Source organism: Acomys minous (assembly GCF_964271855.1).
Source record: "Acomys minous genome assembly, chromosome: 6".
Lineage (NCBI taxonomy): Eukaryota > Metazoa > Chordata > Mammalia > Rodentia > Muridae > Acomys > Acomys minous.
In genome coordinates this window covers 112,162,793-112,178,379 of record NC_140487.1, presented here as the reverse complement: position 1 = coordinate 112,178,379, position 15,587 = coordinate 112,162,793, and the positions used below count along the sequence as shown (strand labels likewise).

Here is a 15,587-nt window from a genome sequence, read left to right as displayed (position 1 = left end):
ACAAGTTAGAGAAGGAGAGTCAATAACAGAAATACAGTTATTATGAAATTCTCTAAAGAATTGTAGGATGAAGTGAAAGTGTGGCTTAGACATAGTTATGGCACTTAGTGCATACGGTAGATGAAGTAATTGTAATAATAACCTCTAAGCTTTCATTTAAGAAACAAACAAACAAAAAGGTAAAGTAAACCAGATATGATGGCTGTCCCAGCTGCCAGAGAAAGTAAAACAGAATGACTGCTTAAAACAAAGGTGGTCAACTGTGAGACTGCCAGCTAATTAAGTGAGTACAGTTAGTTCATTACAATTAAGAAGAAATCGTTTTTAAAAATCAGTGAAAATCAAATTGAAACAGGGAAACAAATGGGGAATCGTTAATCAAAGACAAAGCTATCAGGGAGGTTAAGAGTTTTGTCTGCTCTTCCAGAGGTCCTGATTTCAAATCCTAGCAATCACCTGGAGCTCACAACCATCTATTATGAGATCTGGTGCCCTCTCTTCTGGTATGCAGGTGTACATGCAGATACAGCACTCATATACATAACAATAAATATTTTAAAATAGGCAAAGCTGTCTCTTTGAAAAGATAATGGGGCTGGAGAGATGGCTTAGCCAGTAATAACACCTGATGAGTACTTGTAGAGGTATGAGTTTTGGTTCCCACACACTTCAGCGACACACAACTCCACTTCCAGGGGATCCAATGCCTTCATATGGTATTGCATGTACATACACACAAAGCAATACATCTTTTAAAGGATTTTTTTTAGGAGTCACCAAGTTTACTGAAAATATTTCAAAACAGAACAGATTCAAAAGGCTCCACAAGTTTTTAAAATTAGATATATCTTTTTACAATTGGAAAGATAATAAAATTAGGACTTTAAAGGGACTAAAAACATAAAATTACTAGTATCAAAAATGAAAGAGAAGCTGGGCATGGTGGCACATGCCTTTAATCCCAGCACTGGGGAGGCAGAGGCAGGTGGATTTCTAAGTTCGAGGCCAGCCTGGTCTACAAAGTCCAGGACAGCCAAGGCTACACAGAAAAACCCTGTCTGGGGGTTGGGGGGGGGGGTGTGGAACGACACTACAGATCTCAGAGACATTAAAAAGAGTAACTTATGAAAAAAACTCTGTGGCCAAAATTTGGTAAACCAGATGAAATAGAGCAATTACCTGAAAGCCACAATTTATTCAAATAGTAGACAATGTCAAATAGGTATATAAGGGAACTGATCACCAATAACATTACAAAATAGGTATAAGAGCCCAAATGAATTTACAGGTAAGTACTACATACATTTAGAGAAGTCTGCACCGCTTTTCCAGAAGACAAAATCACAACAAATACTCCCAGCTCCTTCTCTCGAGGCCAGCCAAACCCTCATAAGACCGAAGACATCACAACTAAACAAATTTTACAGACCAGTATCTCACAAACACAGACACATCTAAGGGTCTTCAACAAAATACTAGCAATATGAACTCTAGCAATGTATAGGAAGAATTGTATGCTACAACCAGTTGAATTTATCCAAGAAATGCAAGGCTTCAGCTTTTAAAAACTGATATGTAATCACAGCAATAGGTTACAGAAGAAGACCAACATGGATCACATAGAGAAGCTCCAAGCCTCCCTGTGGTATGAGGAACAAGGTCTTCTTGCCATCTCTCTTCAACATTGTATTAGAAGCTTAGACAAGAAAATAAGGTATACTGGTTGTGGGGAAAGAAACTTTGAAAAAGACATGCCTGTCTGTGTAGAAAATTCAAAAGAATGACCAAAGCCAGGTGCAGTGGCATACACCTGTAATCCCAGCACTTGGGAAGGCAGAGGCAGGCGTATCTCTGTGAGTTCAAGGCCAGCCTGGTCTACAAAGAGAAACTCTATCTTGAAAAGAAAAAAAAAAGTCATTTTATTCTAAGGTGGTCAAACAATTGACAGTGGTTGATATAAATCAACCACTTCCCAATGTACCAACACTGAGCAAGTGGAATTTGAAATTAAAGAACAGAATCGTTTTTATTAGCACTATAAAAATAAAATAGGGAGCTTGTCCATGCTCTGGCAGAAAGATTCAATGTACTCTGAATGTCAGTTTTATAGACTCAAACATGATCAAAATCGCCAACTACTACTGTGTGGATATTGCCAAACTGATAAAAGTTCTGGTGGAGTTAAATGACCAGAAGAACAAACACAATATTAAAAATTAACAAAATCAACATCTGGTGACACCTAAAAAGTTATCAGTCAAGGCAGTATGTATGAGAAAGAACAGACAAAGGAACAAAACAGCCTTGACAGAATACTCTAGTGATCTCTGAGAAAAGAACAAAAGCAGTAAAACAGAGCAAAAATAGTCTTCTCTACAAATGGTGCTATAACTGGACCCATATGTACAGACTTAAGTATAAAACGCAAAACCATCAACTCCTAAAAAATCATAAAGGAGAAAAGATGACCTTGAGAACAGTGGTAACCTCAGGTACTATCCCAAAAGGACAATCCATGAAGGAAAGAATCAGTTATAATCTAAGTTTGTTAAAGTGAAAGACATCAAGACAAGCCAAAGATCAAGAGAAAACTAAAATATATTTGATAATATCAGGAATGGTGGTGTACAACTTTAATCCCAGCACACAAGAAGCAGAGGCAGATTCTCTGTGAGTTCAAGGCCATCCTGGTCTACAAAGTGAGTTCCAGAACAGCCAGAGCCACATATAGAGACTCTGTTTCAAAAAAAGCTTACCTCCATAAGAAAAGACTTGAACAGACACCTCAGCAAAAGAGGCATACAGATTGCAAATAAGCACATTGGAAAGATCATGTTGATTTAGAACTGAAAAAAAAAATATACAATATACCAAAAGCTGGGCATGGTGGCTCCTGCTCATAAGCCAGCACTCGGGAAGCTGAGTCAGGAGAACAGCACCTTGATCTTGTGAGGCCAGCCTGGGCTATAGAGCAAGACCCTAACACCACTACATACCTATTGGAATGTCTAAACCATTGATAACATGGAGGATACAGAGCAACAAGATTTCTTAAGTCCATGCCAGTGGTAATGCAAAATGGTAACACCCCTTTTTGAAGACAGTCTCTAGAAAATCTAAGCATACTCTTACCATCTGACCTAGCAGTTTAACTCCTCGTTTACCCAAATGATTGAAAACCCACATTCACATAAAAGCAGGCATGTAATTATCTACAGAAGCTACATTTATAACTGCCTAAACCTAGAAGTAGGGAGTTATCCTCCAGTGAGCATAGAGATAAACTGCTACATCCAGACAATGGAACACTATTCAGTTCTAAAATGAAATGAGGTATCAATTTTAAAAGGCTTGTCTGGAAAAGGAAAAACTATGAGAACAGGAAGGGTGACTAGAGCACAGGGAATCCGGGGCAGTGAAACACTACCCAGTTTAATTATGGATATATGTCATTCTACCTCTCTCTAAACCTATAAAACATACAAGATCGATAGTGAACCCTAGGCTGGACATGGTAGCACACACTTGAAGCAGAAGCAGGTGGATTCCTATGAATTTTGAGGCCAGCCTGGTATACTTAGTGTGTTGCAGGGCAGCCAGGGCTACACAGTGAGACTCTGTCTCAAACTTAAAAAGAGAAAAAAAGTGAACCTTAATATATAGGCATTGGGTGATAGCAATTACTATGACCTAAAACATGATAAAAATCAATATAAAAGCCATGTTTTTTTTTAAACCAGTGAGGAGTGGAACCAGAAGCACTGTGATAATCCAGGCAAAGACCATTGTGGCTGATACTACAGGCACTGAAAAGTGGTCAGAATTCTGGCCATGTAAAGGGAGAACTCCATGCTTTTGTCCCTGGGCTGCATATGATGTATAAGACAGGTGAGAAATTAGGGATGGCTCCAAGGCTGCTGAACTGAATTTGTAGGACAGTGCTACCTTAAGCTCAGTGCAGCTGAGGACAGATGGACCAGTAGGAAAAGCAAGATTGGTTTACAACATTACTTGTGAGGGACCTCTTGGTCATTGAAAGACAATAGAGGCCACAAATACAAAAGCATGGAGAGAGTTCAGGGGAGAAGTGTTCTTACAATATAAAACTGTGAGTCAACAACAACAACAAAAGATGGCTTATAAAAACAACAACATTGCACCAGACTGGGGTGGTGCATGCCTTTAATCCCAGCACTTGGGAGGCAGAGGCCAGCCTGGTCTACAAAGTGAGTCCAGGACAGTCAAGGCTACACAGAGAAACCCTGTCTCAAACAAACAAACAAACAAACTACAATGACATTGCTAAGATATTGAGCAAACACAGAGAAAACAAGAAACCAATGGTCTGAACCCCAATACTCATAGAGATAAGAATAGTAAAGGGAAGAAACCATCTGTGAGGCAAACCAGAAGAGTGCACAGCATGTAGCGTCATGGAAGCCTCCTAAGTTTAAGAAAAATGCAATGACCAGCTGTGAAGTAAGACTAACAAAGATGGAACTATCAAGACAATGATGTCACAAGTATCACCAGCAACCACCCCTGGGCCTGAGGAGATGGCTCAGTGGTAAGGCATGTTGTCCAGCATATGTAAAGCCTGGGGCTGCATCTCCAGTACCACATGGGCGGGTGACAGGGATTTAGCACTAATGAACAGGAATAGTGTTGGAAACTGACAGAATCAGGATTTGAATCATTGAGAAACTTGGGGAAGTGAATGGTTGATGACAGCAACAATGAGGACACTGAATGATGTAGTCTTGTAAGATTAGATTCAGAGCTAGGGCAAAGGAGGAAAGATAGACAGTCTGGGCTGTATCCAAAGTAAAACTGACTCCCAACAATCCAACTGCAAGCGAGGCTTGAAATACCAAATGCCTTCTGGAGACCCTGGCCGTACTACGTGTCCAGAGCCACCAGATGGAGCCCAAGCACAGCTTACAGCTCACACCTCTGGGGAGAAACTGCTACCACCAAAGCTGGCTCTCTCTTTCCTATTCATCACTCTGCCCCCATCTCACGACACAGCTCTCTTCTCTCATCTAGGCTTTTTTAGACATTCTCCCATGGTTCCCTAGCCTACATTCTCCAAAACTGGAGAAAAAGAGGACTCTTGGCCGGGCGTGGTGGCATACAACTTTAATCTCAGCACTTGGGAGGCAGAGGCAGGTGGATCACTGCGAGTTCCAGGCCAGCCTGGTCTACAAAGCAAGTCCAGGATAGCAAAGGCTACACAGAGAAACCCTGTCTCAGAAAAACTAGCAAACAAACAAAAAACTCTTTCCTTTGGCCATTTGGTAAGTGGCACAGCAAAAGCCTTACCTATCTATATACAAGGAGGGGGATTAAGAACTCAACTAATTCATATAGATAGAAAGGATAAAGGGCTACAGGATTTATACTAGCATGCAGTTACTGGAAGACAAATGACACCATGTGTCTACAGAGTGCTTTAAAAGTAGTGTATTATTGTAAATATACTTTTAAAAAAATCATCAAAGCCGGGCAGTGGTGACGCACACCTTTAATCCCAGCACTCAGGAGGCAGAGGCAGACTGTGAGTTTGAGGCCAGCCTGGTCTACAAAGTGAGTCCAGGACAGCCAAGGCTACACAGAGAAACCCTGTCTGGCGGGGTGGGGGTGGGGAGATAAAGTTTAATAGTTAATACTGATTGTCAACCTGATACATTTTGGAATCCAAAAAGTCTCCAGGACGACCTGTGAGATATGTTAACTGAAAGGGGAAAACCCATACAAGAAGTGAGAGGCCCATTTCCCGGGGTTGGGTCTGTGGATTCAGTGTGAGCAGCCTTCTTTCTCATATTCTTGCTGCCTTGACTTCCTCATCATGATGGACCGGACCAGAACAATCTTTTCTCTCTTAACTTGTCAGGATACTTTATTATAGAAACAGGAGAAGTAACTAATACAGATGTCCAACTTTAGCACAGCTCCATCTATAAATTACCACCATTATGAATTACAAAAGTTCAGGAACCTGACCGTTTTTATGTGGATATTTTTTTAGGTGTGTGTGTGTGTGTGTGTGTGTGTGTGTCTGTCTTTGTGAGTGTGCATGTCTGTGGGAGTACCGATCCCCTGGAGCTAGAGTTACAGGGACCTGTGAGCCCAGCATGGGTGCTGAGAAATGAACTTGTTTCACAAAAGCAACAAGTGCTACTGAGTCATCTTGACAGCCCCTTCATTTGGATTTTAGTGTTAATTTTCTATCTTTTGTTCAAAACTGAGCAAGGGAACTAAACCACTATAGCACAGAAATGAAAAACTAAACTCAGTTAATAAGGAGAGATGACTCAGAGGTTAAGAGCACTGTCTGCTCTTCCAGAGGTCCTGAGTTCAACTCCCAGCAACCACATGGTGGCTCACAACCATCTATAATGTGATCTGATGCCCTCTTCTGGCCTGCAGGTGTACATGTAGGCAGAGCACTGTATTGTAATAATAAATCTTAAAAAAAAAAAAAAAAAAGAAAGAAAGAAAGAAAGAAAGTACTTACTTGGCACTAACAGAGCCACATTACATTCACTAACTACCCTATCTGAAATCTTTTCAAGGCTCTTTTTATTCTTAGGATAAAGTCCAAATTCCCCAATTTAACACAAGGAGCCTTGCATGCTCTCGCCCTGCCCGTTCACCTACCTCCCAGCCTTGCCTTCAGCCTGCATGTCAAGTTTCATTCCTGGCTGGCTGTGGTGGCAGGAATACCCTGGAGATGAAGCCCGGGGTCTTGGGCATGCCAGACAAACGCTCTGTTACTGAGACACGAGCCCCAATCCCAGCTTCTCACTCTGGTACTCCCCCTCCCACCTGGCGGTAAGCTTGACTCCTTTTCATTTTCTCAGATCCTACTTCTGCACCTCCTTCCTGAAGCCCCAGGCCAGGTGGAAGCCTGCACTGACTCCATTGTCAAATTTTATCACACTGTATGAGGTTTTATTTACTTAGTCCATTTCTCCCTGGTTGCTTTCTTATTTTTATTCTGAATTCTCAGTACCCAGCAGGGAACCCAGCATACAATAAATGCTTTAAACTTGGTGATTTTGAGTGGCCAAATGAACTTCCTAATGATTCAATGGCTGGCCAGACACTGGCCAATAACAGAACACATTAAATAATGCCAAGGAACTGTTCATGGATTACAACAGAGGAAATGGCTAGCAAGAGTGGATCCAGATGGAACAGAATATTGGGTCCTGATTTTAAAAGATCATACACAAACCCTGTACCACTTTCTCAGTGTCTTAACCACCATATTGTCCATCTTACAGCCTGCAGGTCTGTGCCATGGAAACAGGGCCAAACTGCAGACAACACTCCTTACAGGCTGCCCAAATATTACTGGGCCAAGTAAGAACACAAAGTATTTCTGGATCTTCTTCTACTCCTTAGAATAGGGTTTTAAAGCAAGGCAGTGGTGGTGTTTGCCTTTAATTCCAGCACTCAAGAATCAGAGGCAGAGCCAGGTAGATTTCTGTGAGTTCAAGGCTGGTCTACAAAGTGAGTCCAGGACAGGCAAGGCTACAGCAAGAAACCCTGTCTGGAAAAAAAAACAAAAACAAAAACAAAAACAAAAACAAAAAAAAGAAAGAAAGAAAAGAAAAGAAAAGAAAAAAGAAAAAAAAAGAATCAGAGGCAGGCAGATCTTTGAGTTCAAGGCCAGCCTGGTTTAAAGAGTGAGTTCCAGAACAGCCAGGGCTACACAGAGAAACCCCGTCTTGAAAAACAGAAACAAAGAAAACAGAGGGTTTGGTTTGGTTTGGTTTTTTTGAGACAGGGTCTCTCTAAATAGCACTGGCTGTCCTGGAACTCATTATTGACCAGGCTGGCCTTGAACTCACAGAGATCCGCCTGCCTCCCAAGTGCTGAGATTAAACACATGTGACACCACACTCCTTTTATTTACTTAATGTATATTTATTAATATACATTTCTTATCTGAAGAGAAGAGTTGGCGTGCTGTTTCCAAGGCTATCTACAAACATAAGGAGTAGATTCCTCTCTTCCTAATATTTGCCTGTTCCCAGCAGAGAAATCATTATTTACTAAATATTTATGAACATCTATGATATACCCAAGATTTTATAAAGTGCAAGAATGAAAAAAATATGAGCTTCCTCTGTCTTTCAGAAATCAGCCGGGCATGGTGGTGGCTCATGCCTTTAATCCCAGCACTCGGGAGGCAGAGGCAGGAGGATCACTGTGAGTTCAAGGCCAGCCTGGTCTACAAAGAGAATCTAGGACAGCCAGGGCTACACAGAGAAACCCTGGCTTAAAAAAAAAAAAAAAAAGGAAAAGAAAAAGAAAGAAAGAAATCAGACAGATATAGCCAAAAGTAAAACAATGGTTAAAAAAAATAAGGTCTTCCCTAATAGGGCATGGTGGCACTCTCCTATTGTCGCAGCCCTTGGGAGGCTGGGGCAAGATGATCAAGGGTTCATAGTGAAGAAACAAAGGAAGGAAAGAGGGAAGAGAGGAAGCAAGGCAGCAGTAGGTCTTCCTTAACCATCTCACATGACAGCACCTACAGCTACCATCTCTATCTTCATACACTAATTTTCTTCTTTAGCACACTTGACCACCATACATATATCCCGGGAAGATCAGAAATAGCAATGAACTGTGCCTGAGGATGGCGTCTGGGAGGGATGCTAACCCTTAGAAAGTCATAGAAAAGTAAAGGGAAGGATGGATAGTCCCACTTGTTTGTATTTCATTTAGACAGAGTTTCCTACCCTATAGTCTAAGTGGTCCTTGAACTTACTACATGGTAAGCTCATACTAGCCTCAAATTCACAATGCCTCAGTGTTCCATGTGCTGGGGTCACAAGCATGTCCCACTTAGCCAGTCCCATCTCTTTAAAGCCAATGTCTCCCATATCAATATCTACCTCTGTTCCAATTAATATTAGAAAGATACCTATGTTCCAATTAATATTAGAAAGATACCAATTGTTTTTTCATTTGGCAGCTCATTGCTGCCAAACTTCTTAAACCTCTTAAAAAACAAAACAAACAAAACCCCCCAAAATAACAGGGCCTTGTATATCTATCTCATAGTGGCCCTGAGCTCAGTATATAACTAAGGATGACCTAGAACATCTTACCCCCTACATCTACTTCCCGGGTGCCTGGTTTATGTAGTACTGGGGGCTGTTCCTGGGCATGATAACACTCTGACAACTAAACTACATCCTCAGCCCCTTACACCTACTTTTACGTGGCCCTATCTAGCATTTTAGAAACTAGCTCTTCTTCCTGTCCTGGCAGATCAGGAAGGTCTGAAATAGAACATAATAAATCCTGCCCTGCCTCTTCTCTCAACATAGTTGCCATGATTCATTTCCTGTTCCCAATAGTCATTTAAAGCAGGGTCAGCAAACTTCTTTGCAGTTTGATATATAACTTACATGGACTTCGGTTGGAAGTTAAGTATTTTAGGTTTTTGTGAAACCAAAAGTGTCTGTCCCAAGAACTCTACTTCGTAATGTGAAACAGTCATATGTCAGGCATATAAGCAAATAAGCAAGCATAGCCATGTTTCAATTAAACTTTATTTATAAAATCAAGCACAGGCCTGCCAGAGCTTGGCATCTCCTGGTCCACAGGAAAAACCAAGGCACTGTTTTTATTGTTCCGATTTTACTAAATGTGCTGCTGAAGTGAGCAGAGCACTGTTTTTAAACAGTCTCCTCTAGATCACTTCTAATAGTTAGTCTTAAAGACTTAGGCCTTCTAACAAGCATATCTTTTTTTGTTTGTTTTGTTTTATTTCTGAGACAGAGTTTCTCTGTGTAGCTTTGGCTGTCCTGGACTCACTTTGTAGACCAGGCTGGCCTCAGACTCAGAGATCCGCCGTCTGCTGCCTCCTGAGTGCTGAGATTAAAGGCGTGCGCCACCACTGCCCAGTTCCTAACAAGCATATCCCCTTCCCCAGAATCATAAATTCATGTACTTTAGACTCAGAAACCTCAGGGCTAGTACCTACGCATTCAGATGCAGAAGTTGTCAGGTAAGCATCATCCAATTCTTGTCTAAGCACTTCTAATGACAAGAATGACACACGCTTTCCCACCAGACGACACATCCCATCTGTGGATAGCTCTAAGGGAATTCACTACTTTTCAGCCTCGAACTTTTAACCACATTGTGTGTGAACTCAGTAACTGTCTGACTCTTCCAGCAGAATATAAGGTCCACAAGTTAAAGAACATGTCTGTATGCCACCGACTACCTCATGACAAGTTCCCCTTTGTCCTTTTTCTTTTTCATGAGTGGGTCAACATGAGAGTGTTACTGAATTTTTTCCTCCATATCCAGTCATTTCCATGACCACTGTCCACTTTCCAAAAACGTCTTTCCCAGACCTTTATCCACATCATGCCAGCAGTGACCAAGACCACTAAGGTCCCTAGCTGCTCCCTGTTCACAGTCTCACTCCTCTCCACCCTAGCTCACCGGCACTCTCCATAGCCTTCATGAGAACCACCAATAAAGACTGGTTCACAAAACCCAAGGAAGAGCAAAAGGAATTGGCTGTTAGTCCAAGTTTCTTTAATCTGTTTGTTTTGGTGTGCTTCTTAACAGTAAGTCAGCCACCATCTCAGCCCAGAATTTACTTTCTCTCAGAAGGGGAATGTGATATGACGAAAAGGACCTAATTTGAAAACTTAACTATCGTTTTCTGCCTGTGTAAACTTGGAGATGTTGTTTAATCTCTAAACTCATTTTGCAATGATAAAAGCACTAACCTCAGAGTTGGAAGAGGTATGAAGGAAGAAAATGTACGACAAACAGGCCCGACACATAGTAAATACTAGTGATAGGTTAGACCTGCTCCTTAAAGTTTTTGGCTTCATGAGTGGACTACAACCCTATTGGGTTGAGACTTAGAAAAGAAAACATGAAAAGTGCTTAGCCTAGCTTAGCCTCATGTATGATTCACAACAAGGCATCAATAAAGTCTTTTCTCCCTTCACTTGCCAGGATAGAAAATTGTAAACGCTTCAGAAACTACCCAATTCTTCAGGTCTACCAGGAATAACTGTGCAAGATACTTACCATTTAGGTAATGGGAGCTTTTTGTGGGGACTTCTCGTTGCCCTTCCCACTGTCTCCTATCCTGGAAACAGTCACTGTCTTTTATTGGTAGCTGCCTGTTGACCTACACAGAATATAAAAGAAAAGAAGAAATAGGTAAGTCATGAATCACACCAAGGCTGAGCTGACCTGACCCAAATACCTTGACATATAGTCCAGCATCAGAAAAGAGGCAAGGAAGAACTATATACACCCTAGCTGTAAAGGAAGCTATCTATGTCTCTGAAGGGGAACTAGGCCCCATGCCACTTCCCCTCCTACTAGATTATATGATTCCTAGGCCATATTGTCTTTACTTAAACTAATAAACCTGTATTTTTCAATATTCTAAATATTCATGACATCTTGCATCTGGGAAGCACCTCAGAAATCAGCTAGGCATGTGAGAAGGGAAACTGAGCTTGGAAAAGGTAAGTCATACAATGAGTTAGGGGTAAAGCTGGAATGATGCTAAAATTAAGATATTTTAGAAAACAAGTAGAAAGCCTATTACATCCTGGGCATTATATTTTATATAAAATAACAACATGATAATGTTGCTTAGATAATCTAAATCTTAAGAAGTCAAGTGACTTGTCCAAAATCCTATAGCTTAGTCAGTAAATACAGTCAAGACTTAAACTTATTTTTCTGAAAAAAGCTACTTCACAACACTCTCATTTTATTGCCTTTGGCTCAGTCCTTAAAGAGGCCCTTAAAACACCCAATACCAATTAGTGCTAAAAGTAGAGTTTCTACAATCCTCTCTCTAGTTTTAAAAGGAATGGCTTCCTAAAAGAAAGCTGAAAAACCAATCAATCTGAAATTTACTGCTAAAATTAGGGGAAAGTTATGCGAAGTAGAGGATTTAGGTGAAATCTTCCTGTCTACCCCATCTTAAAGAATGAGGGTGGAGCCAGGCGGTGGTGGCACACACCTTTAATCCCAGCACTGGGGAGGCAGAGGCAGGTGGATTGCTGTGAGTTCGAGGCCAGCCTGGTCTACAAAGTAAGTCTAGGACAGCCAAGGCTACACAGAGAAACCCTGTCTCAGGGCAAAAAAAAAAAAAAAAAAGAACGAGGTCAGTGCTAATCGAAAACTTCTGTCATCGTCTCACATTCAAACATCTCCTTCCTTGAGCCATGACTCACCATGCCTGAAGACCACCTTCTGGCCTTCTTCCAAGACTGTTGGTCCCTTTAAACTGAATTCTACAACCCTAAAATTTACCCATACCACAGAACTAACTGCCTCTATTCTCTTAGAGAGCTAACACAGAATTAGAAAAAGAGATAATAGTTGTGTTGTTTGTTTAATGGCTTAATAGCACAAGGAATACTTGAAGCTATAAGTCAATAACCTGAAGAGTGAGCAGGCTGGGGGGTGTAGTGCAGTTGGTGGAACCCTTGCCTAGCATGAATGAAGCCCAGGGCTTGATCCTCAGCAGAATCTAGCTGGGTCCACAGAGGCCAGAAGAGGGCATCAGATGGCCTGGGATTGGAGTTACAGATGGTTCTGAGTCACTATGTGGATGTCTGAAATCAAACAAAGGTCCTGAGCTATCTCTCCAACCTAAAAAGAATTTATTTTTTAAAAGGATCCATCAAAGGAAAACATCCCAAGGACAGCTTGCAAGTGGGGCCACTCCTACCATGTGGGTTCTAGGGATGGAGCTCAGCTCATGAGGCCTGACAGAATGGGTCTTTACCCACTGAGCCCTCTCACCGGCCCAAGATGACTGTAGTAAATACCATCAATCACCAGTGCTACAGCTTCTTCAGAGCTTTCTGGTGACCCTGCCAGTGATATAAATGGTAGGTGCAGGCTGTCTTCAAAGCAGAGATGAAAGAACGAGTCCTTGCCTTGTGGACAGTTCACCAACTGCCTCATTTTCCTGAGGAGCAAGGAAGTTCCAGAGAGGAAAGACTTGCCCAAGGTTACAAAGCATGAACAAAAGTGTCTTTTGCTTCCATGGTTCTTCTATAATAAATAAAAGTACTATTCGAGAATTCAGCTTCCACATGACCCTCCCAAAATACTGCACCCAAATGTAAACTGAATAAAAAAACCAAAAACCATCTGAAGTGAACAGAAACTTGCAGATTTAGGAAAATTCAAGAAGGGACTGCAGTGGGTTCTGGTTGATGGTATCCAGCTGTAGTTCTAATTAAAAAGCAAATTTAGGCTTCTATAGGAACCAGAAAAGGCTGGACCAGCCAAAGATAATGGGTAATAGGAAAAACAAGAGCCAGAAGAGGAGAGAGACCCATCTGAGTGTGCAAACTTGGCCCTAAACTGGCCAGCAACCCTTAGGTATGCAGTGTTTCAAAAGGCAGAATCCAAAGACCTCACTAAAGACAAAAAACTATGAATGAATGTAACTGCAACCCCTAGGCTGGCAAAGCTTGCAGTTTGAGTCTGATTAGCTGTGTGCTAAAATAAAAATACCAACTGAAAATATTCTTGTACCCAAATGTGAAAGATACAACCCCAAATTATGTAAAGAATTAAAAAAAAAATAAACCTAGTAATTAAAGGCCAATCAGCAGAAGGCAACACTAAGATGGACTTCATATTGAAATTACCAAACAAAGCTGGGAATGGTGGCACACACCTTTAATTCCAGCACTCAGAGAGGCACAGGCAGAGGATCTCTGTGACTTAGAGGCCAGCCTAGTCTAAAAAGTGATCCAGGATTTAGTTCCTGGGCTATATGTGGGACTGAGACCCATAGTAGGAGATATGCACAAATAATAAATGCTTTCTTTTGTTAAAAAAAAAAAATGATCCAGGACAGCCAACAGCCAAGACTACACAGAGAAACCCTGTCTTTTGGGGGAGGGGTGGGATTACCAAACAAAAATAGAAAATACAAGTATTATACCTAAATTTAATGGAAAAGAAATGTTCAAAACTAAAGGAAAATGGTAAATCTTGGGAGAGAAATTGGAAGTTCTGGCATGGTGGCACACTCCTGTAATCCCAGGACAACCAGGGCTACACAGAGAAAGACTGTCTCATTAAAAAAAAAAGCCAGGTGGTGGTGGTGCACACCTTTAATGCCAGCACTAGGGAGGCAGAGGCAGGTGGATTGCTGTGCTGTCGAGGCCAGCCAAATCTACAAAGTGAGTCTAGGACAGCTAAGGCTACACAGAGAAACCCTGTCTCAGAACCCTCCTCCCCCGCCTCAAAAAAAGAGCAAAGATAGAGTATCTATTTACTTGTTTGTTTATCCCATTCTGAGTGGTTGCCTGTCAGCCAGTCTCTCAGCCAGTCCCCCAGGTTCAGTGAGGGACACCATCTCAAAAACAAGATATAGAGCAACAGAGGAAGATACTTGAGTTGACCTCTGGCCTATGCACATACAAGTATGAACATGCACATGTACTTTTGCATAAGCACACATACCCATGTACACATGCACCATATACAGAAAAAAATAATTAAATAAATTGCCAGGCAGTAGTGGTGCAATGCCCTTAATCCAGTACTTGAGGAGCAGAGGCAGGTGGAACTGAGTTTGAGGCCAAGCTAGTCTACAGAGAGAATTCCAGGACAGCCAGGACTACACAGAGAAACCCTGTCTCAAACCTTCAAAGCCCTACTCCCAAATTAAGTTTAATCAATCTAACCCTTAAAACAAACAGATCAGAACAGAGATGACAGTGGAGCAGAACAAAATATACTAACTGAAATATGTCTAGGTTGACTGTAGCTTCCAGAAGAGCCACCATTAGATCCTTTACCAAAGTGTACAAATTAATTTCTATTATAAGAAAAACCCACGACAAGATATAAAATTACCTGATATCACAGTTCTACAAACTATTATCCAAATTTTTGTTGGACCAGGTCTCACTAAAATGAGAATCTAAAGACAGGAAAAATTATTTAGCAGATGTTGCCAGCATCCACACGGAGGTCCACAACTATAGTTCCAGAGGATCAAAACCCTTCTTTTTTTTTTTTTTTTTTTTTTTTTTTTTGGTTTTTCGAGACAGGGTCTCTCTGTAGCCCTGGGCTGTCATGGACTCACTTTGTAGACCAGGCTGGCCTCGAACTCACAGTGATCCGCCCGCCTCTGCCTCCCGAGTGCTGGGATTAAAGGCATGCGCCACCACGCCCGGCTCAAAACCCCTCTTTTAATTTCCAAGGGCACATGGCTCACAGATACACATGCAGGCTAAACAGTCATATACATAAAATGAAATAATCTAAAGAATAAAATAAAAACAATGAGATTCTAGGTTTCTATCCAGAGACCATATTTAGGAAATAAGATTCTAGAATTTCCTATTTAGAAAAAAACAAAACAAGAAAACTCTCCTTTGATCTCTATCTAATTGAAAACCAGCCTGAACAAACTCATGCACAGTCTTCCTGACTTCTACCTCCACTCTTCTCACTGCAAACGCATTCCCTTTCGACCTCTGCCCACCTCAGCTACAGCAGCACCACTCACCTAGCAGTGCAAGTCAAGCACCTAGACG

General features: G+C 41.4%; 1 protein-coding gene across 2 annotated transcripts in view; it reads right to left on the bottom strand.

Annotated features, from left to right (window-relative positions):
* Positions 1–15,587, bottom strand: part of LUZP1 (leucine zipper protein 1) — a 67,897-nt gene that overhangs the window by 10,518 nt on the left and 41,792 nt on the right. For both annotated transcript variants that reach the window (XM_084788267.1, XM_084788266.1), the window contains one exon: positions 11,080–11,182. The gene's annotated coding sequence lies outside the window, so the exon portion shown is untranslated. The remainder of the gene's footprint in view (positions 1–11,079; positions 11,183–15,587) is intronic.